General features: G+C 43.3%; 1 pseudogene; it reads right to left on the bottom strand.

Moving 5' to 3' along the window:
* Window positions 1-1728: 1728 nt before the first annotated feature.
* On the bottom strand, window positions 1729-4358 carry LOC134647178 (uncharacterized; annotated as a pseudogene).
* Between the last annotated feature and the right edge of the window lie 4003 nt (window positions 4359-8361).

Below are 8361 nucleotides of genomic sequence, written 5' to 3'. Positions count from 1 at the left end.
GATCTGTGTAAATCGTGAAAACTCGGCCATACAAGTATTTGTGAGATTTCTCGATGCCAAATATCACAGCTAAGCCTTCTTTGTCAAACTGAGAATACTTTTTCTCAGCAGGAGAGAGTGTGCGTGACATGAACCCCAAAGGTCTCTCGCTACCATCCTCCATCTTATGTGACAATACGGTGCCTACGCCGTATGGGGATGCATCACATGAGAGAACCAACTCACGGTCAGCAGAATAATGAACTAACACCTCTGCTGAGTTCAACAGGTTCTTGGATTTCTGGAATGCTTCCTCTTGTCTCTTTTGCCATGTCCAGCGTACCTCATGTCTCAAACGTTCATGTAGGGGTGCCAACAGGGTTGCCAGGTTTGGAAGGAACTTGTTGTAGTCATTTAGCAACCCTAAGTATCCTTTTGATTCAGTGACATTTGTGGGGGTAGGTGCGTCCATGATTGCTTTAACTTTCTTTTCCACTGGGTGGAGCCCCTGGGCATCCACTATGTGCCCCTTTCTCTTGCATGAAGGCACACTTGCACCTCTTTAACCTCAACCCGGCCTCCTCCAACCGGGTCAGCACCTCATCCAGGTTCTGTAGATGGCTTACCTCATCCACCCCAGTCACCAAGATGTCATCTAAATACACGGCTACCTGAGGTATCCCCTTCAAAAGGCTTTCCGTGGTCCTCTGGAATATTGCTGGAGCAGAGGCCACTCCAAAAGGCAGTCTGTTATACGTGAACAGCCCCCTGGATGTGTTTACTGTGATATACTTTTTCGATTCGTCATCCAAGAGGATTTGCTGGTAAGCGTGGCTCATGTCTACTTTTGAGAACTGCTTACCCCCAGATAGTGTGGCAAACAGGTCCTCCATTCTGGGTATTGGATACCGCTCCAGTGAAGCCACTGTATTTACAGTAAGCTTGTAATCCGCACACAGTCTTATGGTCCCTGTGGGCTTCAGAAGTGGCATTACTGGTGCTGCCCATTCAGCATATTTCACTGGCGAGATGATGCCTTCTTTTATTTCCTCATTGACTTTTGCTCGCATAGCAAAGGGGACAGAACATGGACGCAAGAAGCGTGCGGTGGCAACACTTTTCACATGAATAGCAGCTTTCATACCTTTCAGGGTGCCCAACTCCTTTTTGAATACATCCTCATGTTTACTTAACACTTGCTGTAGTGTTTTTTCAGTTGCTTTGACCTGGTGCAGCTTTCTATTGTTACGATGGTTTTTCACTTCACTCCAGTCCAATTTAATTTCCTCGAGCCAAGCTCGACCTAGCAAGCTGGGGTCATCCCCTTCGACCACCGGGGGCAGATATTTTTCCTGCTGCTTATATTTGACCTTATCACCTTAACAGGATCCCCTGTATAAGTTCCAAGTTTGATTTTGATGGGCTGTAGGCTGGAGGGCTTGGTGTCTTTGCTTGTTTCTCTGAATGTCGCTTCGTTCATGACTGTTAGGCAACATCCAGTGTCTATTTCAAAGTTCACCTTTTTCCCATCAGTTTGCATATCCACAGCGTAGGGATCTACTTTTCTCAAGTGTACCACGCTGCCACGCCCTAACTTGAAGAGTTTTCTTTTGTGCCCTTGACACAGTTCAAAGTGAAAGAGTCATCTTCAGAGCTATCAGTTTTGCTGTTATCTGCTTTCTCACCCACATTGTGAGTGCTGTAGTGTGAACTCTGCTTTTTGTCTTTCTTTACATATGTTGATCCGTACTATTTCTGGTCCAGTTTAGTCTTGCTTCCACAAGCTCTGGCTATGTGTCCCACTTCACCACAAGCATGACATTTTCCTTGATTGTACGTACAGTCTGCCGCTGTGTGCTTGGTTCCTTTGCAACAATAACAGTCTTTGCTTTCTCCATTAAAGGTACGACTCTCCGGTTGTCCTTTGGTGAGGCTGAAAAATTTTGTTGTCGCCCCTGAGGTCTGCAGATCCTGTGCACTTTTATTTGTAGTCTCCATGGCTACTGCAATTGGCAGGGCCTTGTCAAAAGTAAGGTCTATTTCTGACAAGAGATGCCTCTGAGTGCAGTCATCCCTAATTCCGAAGACGATCCTATCTCTCAACATCTGTTGTAACGTGTTGCCATAGTTACAATCCTTTGCGAGATGATGCAGCTGCGCAACATATTCCATGATGGTTTCATTCAGCTTTATTCGAATTTATACCTTTGCAAAATTTCACTGGGCTTCGGATCAAAGTGATTTTTCATCAGAAGCACCAGCTCTTGGAAGGCTTTGTCTTTGGGCTTTCCCGGGCTGAGAAGGTTTCGCATCAAGCTGTACGTCGCTGCTCCGACGACACTTATTAATATCGCTCTATATTTTTCTGCATCGTCGATCCCGTTAGCTGTGACAAACTGCTCGAGTATTTCCGTATACTTATCCCAAGTCTGATTCTTTGATTGAACGCTAGCATGCCAATTATACTTCGAGGTTACTGCCTTCTATTTTCAGCTGAAAACCTTTGCGTTCTTTGAAAAGCTAGCCAAAGCTGTTGCCGACTCCATCACTTTTTCTTCTTTTGAATTTTGTTTGAATTTTGGTTGTTTATTGTTCATGTATATAGGACTACTTTGTGTGGTAACACCCAAATTTCTCATTCGTGGGATAACAAAGGTTCTATTTAGATTTTTAGATTTCTGTAGCTCACATTGTTATCAAACGTTATTAGAAATTCTTGATTCCTTCTCCGTCTCAAGCACAAACTGTGTTTTTTTCCCTTTGAGCCTGCGTCTAAGTGTCAGTTTCCTGCTTCACCCTGAAATACTGATGCTTTAAACAGATGGATGGACTGAAACTAAAATGATGCTTCATTATTTGTAGTGTTTGCCCTGCATGAGAGCTGCAGAGAGGTAGGTTCACTCAGCAGACTGCACACATCACATCAGCCTAGCTTTAAACATGAGGATGCATTCAAACAGGATCAGAACAACTTTCTTACCAGGTATGAGGAGCAGCAGAATAACCATCATCTTCGGTTACAAGTCCTGCTGGAGCTGATCCTCACCCACACTGAACCTGCAGCTCTGTGAGCAGCCCGTGACTCTGCAGATACTCCCACAGACTGCTGCATAGGTGTCACTTTACTTTCACTTTCCATTCCACAGCTGGGGCATTTCCATATAATCAATCAGAAATAAAACAGGGGGCGGGAATCGTGGCTCATGTTTTTTTCTGTGTCCTGTGACACTTTTATTCTGGTTTTATAGATAATTTATGTGGATTTCAGGCGTGAGGTCACAGCTCAGACACTCCCTTCTTCTGTGCCTACAGCCTGTCTCCATTAGCAGTCATCATAATTTTACCATCTCTGTGAAGGTCTGCAGATTTCTTTATTAAATCATAAGATTCTTGAATTCATCAAATCTCTCTGTGCCTGGGTCCTCGTCACAAAACATGATGATGGGTCTGTCTAGCACAGGCCCACTGCTGGAATGAGACAATTTTACTACAACAGCAAAAGCAAGACGCAAGTCCCCAGAGCTCTTTGTGTTACTCGTGCAGGAGGGAGAGAACCGTGACAGCGCCGTTCCTTCGCTTGACCCCAGTCGCTCTCATCTGCTCCCTCGTAACACTGCTCTTTTATTGAGGTTACATGAATATGCATAGATCCATTAACATATGATGTCTTACATAAGGTGATGAGACATTCTTTCACTGTACAAATGATTATATATTTCTAAGCATAAATGATTATATATTTCTAAGCATAAATGATTATATATTTCTAAGCATAAATGACAATCAATAATATAAACCTAACACATGACTTTCGTACATTTTAACACAATTTAATCCCCACAGTTGTGAAAGAAAAGCAAAACACTAAAGTCTGTAACAAAACCATCAAATCTGATAAAGCTTATTTAGATGCTGCAAACGAAGAATGGATTGGACTTAAAAAATACATATCCTAACCTTAATTACTGGGGGGAAATGATGAATGATGATCATAGTGAGTAGTAAACTTAGTGAATTTTTTGGACAGAGATTCACCTTTAATGTGTATGTATAATATAATACAGATATATAAAAATACACTCCAAAAATAGAGTCCTTGAAATGTACAAATGTACAAAATATTAATAAAAACATTATAAAAATGGAGGCAACTTTGCCTATGGTACAATGTATCAAAAGAGCTTTACTGCAGATACTACTATGGCTCTGCAGATTTTTTATTTTATTTTAACCTATGTCGCCTCACCTTGAAGTTGGAAAATCTGTCTATCACTTTTTGGTGGTCAAGTCTCTCAAGCAGTTTACCAGTTTCTGTTTTGCCTGTCACGTTTCCCTCTCTGTTTTCTTACCTGGTTCTTCCTGACCTTGTACTTTCTCATCACGTTCCCCTCTTTCCTCTCTCCCTCTTTGGACTGACAATCATACACAAATAGATTGTATTCAATTGGATGAAAAATTACATTAATATGAAAAGAAAAAATACTATTAAGATCACTAATGAAAAAAAGTCCTCTCTCAGTGTACTTTCAACCAAAAGGCACATAACCAAACCACATCTAATACATCTAATAAAAGATATAAATATTGAAACACTGATCCAACATTATACTTTATTGACGGATCATTTGATTTTACACTTTTACCTGAATGTGGCTCCTGGGTTTGATATTGGCACATGTACATATGACAAAATAAGCAGCTTCTCTCATTCCATTTCAAACAGGACAGTGGTAACAACAGTAGGCTACGGACAATTTTAAGTTTTAGATTTTAAATATGCTATATACATTTCACAGGAAAATGAAATGTAGCTGATTTTACTACAGAGTAGGACGGATTGTAGGGTAGCAAACATCGTCGGAAAACACATTTCCAACACTGCAGGTTACCTGGGTGTAATGTTTTTCAGCTAAAAAGAAACATGGTCTGACTCCTACCTAAATTTATAAAGAGTAACTGAAGGTTATATGCAGGTAATATGTCCTGTTTTAAGCCAGGCACTTACACCTCTGCTCCGCTGCGTCTCAGCCACCATTGATCTGGCAGAAAGGGCGCTGAAGCACCCCCAAAAATGGGCTAAAATCACCCCCAACCTCAACCTCTTAGATGGCTCCATTTAAAAAAAAGATCACAAGCAGGCACACTAGGATCAGGCTTGACTCTCCAAGTCATCAGCCTGTGAACCCTGGGAGAACATCACTATCAGTGCAGCACCTGTAGTGGATTTTTGTATGATATGTATAACTATGTAATTATATACTCTATATATCTATGTGCACTGAACATATATATTTTAACTTTCATGTAGAGTCTTGAGCACAAGACATTTTTGCTTCATCGAGGTTTATTAAGTTGGTACACTAACAGGGCAGTTAATGCTGTTGAGAGTTCGCCTGAATAACTCACTCTCCAGCTCTGGTAACTAACCTCCTCCAATACACACTCAACGTCTTTCATGCAGCACAACCAAAACAGTAACATCGTAACAGAGATCCTGAACACATCACAATAAAATATCATACGATATAGACACACACACACACACACACACACACACACACACACACACACACACACACACACACACACACACACGCACACACAATAAATGTTACATGGTAGCAGAGATACTGAAAACAACATAATGAGATCACTATAAACCTACACTGGAGTGTTTATTTTTATGTAGTTAGGCCAAGTATTATTCACATTAATATCATAAGATTATCACAAAAACTATGCTATTTGCTGTACTAATGTGTGACCTTTGACCATGTTGTGACCTATTGTCAGAGGGTAAAGCAAAGGGTTAACCTATTGGTGTCACTTTGGACCGGGCCCTCAGCCAGCGCCAGGTGTGAACTCTGGCCGGTATTTGACCCTGCACCTGCTGTTCCTGGGTGCATGGGAAAGTTACCCAGCAGCAGGGGGCGGGGATACTGGTCCCTATATTAGGGGACCAGAGGACAGCCCCAGAGCTCTTTTCCTCCTGCTGCTGCTACCTGTCCGTCTCTGTGTTGCTCTGCTGTCTGTGCTTAAGGCTGTACACCCCGGGGTTTTGCTTTGCTTGCTTTCTGCTATGTAATTCTATTGCTAAATGTCTGTATGTATTTTTCCTGCTGTTCATATGATTCAGTGTATTAAACTCTGTTCCAAGAATTCTACTCTTTTACAGAGCATCTTTTTGAGTGTCTTGGTTTTAATTGGATCTAAAAGGGTTGGATCTCCACATCGTTGGTGGGAGAAGGTTATCAGGATGGCTTCAAAATTTGCGACCACACACCCCTCCAACCCCTCCAACCAGACCTTTATGGCAGCGTCACCAGCTGGAAGCCAATCCTCTCCCAAGGACACCTGAAGCACTCTTAAGTCATGACAGCTAAATCCTGAACTCCAGGTCCAGGCAGACCACAGCGACCTCCCTGAACAGGGTCCAGTAACCATCACAGTGGCAGACATCCAAGAAAGGGTCTCCAGTATGAAGAGTTGGACAGCACCAAGGCCCGACATGGTTCACGCCTACTGGCTGAAGAAGCTGACTGCACTCCACGAGCATCTGGCAGCACAAATGAACCAGCTGCTAGTGGTGGTCCCCATGGTAATCGGAGCACTAGGTGCGGTGACTCCCAAGCTAGGCGAGTGGCTCCAGCAGATCCCAGGAACAACATCGGACATCTCTGTCCAGAAGAGCGCAGTCCTGGGAACAGCTAAGATACTGCGCAGGACCCTCAAGCTCCCAGGCCTCTGGTAGAGGACCGGAGCTTGAAGGATAAACCGCCCGCAGGGGCGAGATGGGTGGTTTTTTTTTTTTTTCTTATATATATATATAAAACCCCAACTGATGCAGTGAGTGGCTTTTCATTTCTTAAGCAGGTCAGCTGATCACCTGAATACATGAATGTTTTGTTCCATGTGAGGATTTCTGCTTTTCTGGTGATCCAGGCTATTCCAAGATGCCATCACCAGGCTTCATCTCACTCGAACTGTGAAAGTGTGGGTCAGGGAGATTCACCACTACAGACCCGAACCCCACAGAGAACATTTGGAAGAAGACTTGATGCACAGCTTACCGAAACGATGCTACAGCTAATGCTAAAGGCAGTCAATGAAATAAAACACTAATACACTTTATTTTTGTTGCACACAGCAGTGGACACATTTCATGGTGAATGTCGCTCACACCTGCACAACCACCCACAGCACTCTGTGCAGCACCCTGAGCTGACGAACGTAAGCTATCATCAGTGGACACCAGGGTTTACCATGGCAACTGGATTGAGTCAGTGACCATGGTTACCTTGAATGACGCTGTAACTTGACAGGATCCACATGTGGATCAAACCTTGAAGAAATGTGATGGAGCTGTGATGTTAGACACTGTAACGCTGATCTGCAGGGTTCAAAGTTCAAACCATCGTTTGCTGACTGTATTTCATCATGCCAGCATGAATCTGTCTGAAACATTCAGACTGGTTTGAGAAACCACTTTAAATGGTAAATGGTAAATGGCCTGTATTTGTATAGCGCTTTACTTTAAACTGCAGCTCACCCAGTTATCGGTGCTAATTAATGATTCTCATTAATGTGTGACAACTGCATTAACATCCACAGAGCTCCCACTGTCACTCAGACCAAGCTGTGGGTCAGTCTCATCTCACAGTTTGGAAACGTGCACAGTCTTTGTGTGTCCTCCAATCACACTGAGAAAACACACAGTGATGTAATGAATGAGCTTTGTTGTTGGGGGTGGGACTGCACACACAGGTGGTGAGATGCTGTCCTCCAGCCGTGAGGTCAGCTACAAAAACTCAGTGTTGTCCTTAATAAAGCTGTTTTTGACCCTGCCCACTGACAAACGGCACACATCCTTAAAGCTAACTTGTAAAAAGAGGCCACGCTCATCCTGCTTCAGAGATTATGGGATATGTGCTCAGTCCTCTTCAACCTGCTGACTCACACTGTTTTTAGATTAGCTGCTGTGACAGAACTTAAAACATCAGGCAGAGATAATTCATATTATCACTGAGGTTATCAGCCAATGCTGAGCCTTTCTGCTTTGAGTGTGTGTGTGTGTTACTGGACAACTGCACACCTGTACAGGTGCAGGAAGAAGACATGAGTTTGCTTTTAAGCCCATTCTGTTGAAATGACTGACTGAGTGTAAGATGGTTCACAGGGATTCTACACACAGCCTGTGGACTGATGTGCAGACACTCACATACATGTTGTAGCTGCTCACAGTCACCAGGGGGCGATGTTTTTAACACCTCTCCCTCTGCATGGTGGCCTGTGCTCAACCAGTCAACCTACACAACCGTCCCAAGGAGCTTTTGCCTGTTTGGAGCACATACATGTTAGCGGTGTAATCCTCTGCATCGGCTC

This window comes from Pelmatolapia mariae, linkage group LG3_W, assembly GCF_036321145.2.
Source record: "Pelmatolapia mariae isolate MD_Pm_ZW linkage group LG3_W, Pm_UMD_F_2, whole genome shotgun sequence".
Taxonomy (NCBI): domain Eukaryota; kingdom Metazoa; phylum Chordata; class Actinopteri; order Cichliformes; family Cichlidae; genus Pelmatolapia; species Pelmatolapia mariae.
Note: the sequence above shows the minus strand (reverse complement) of the source record. Positions and strands in the feature narration are given on the sequence as shown.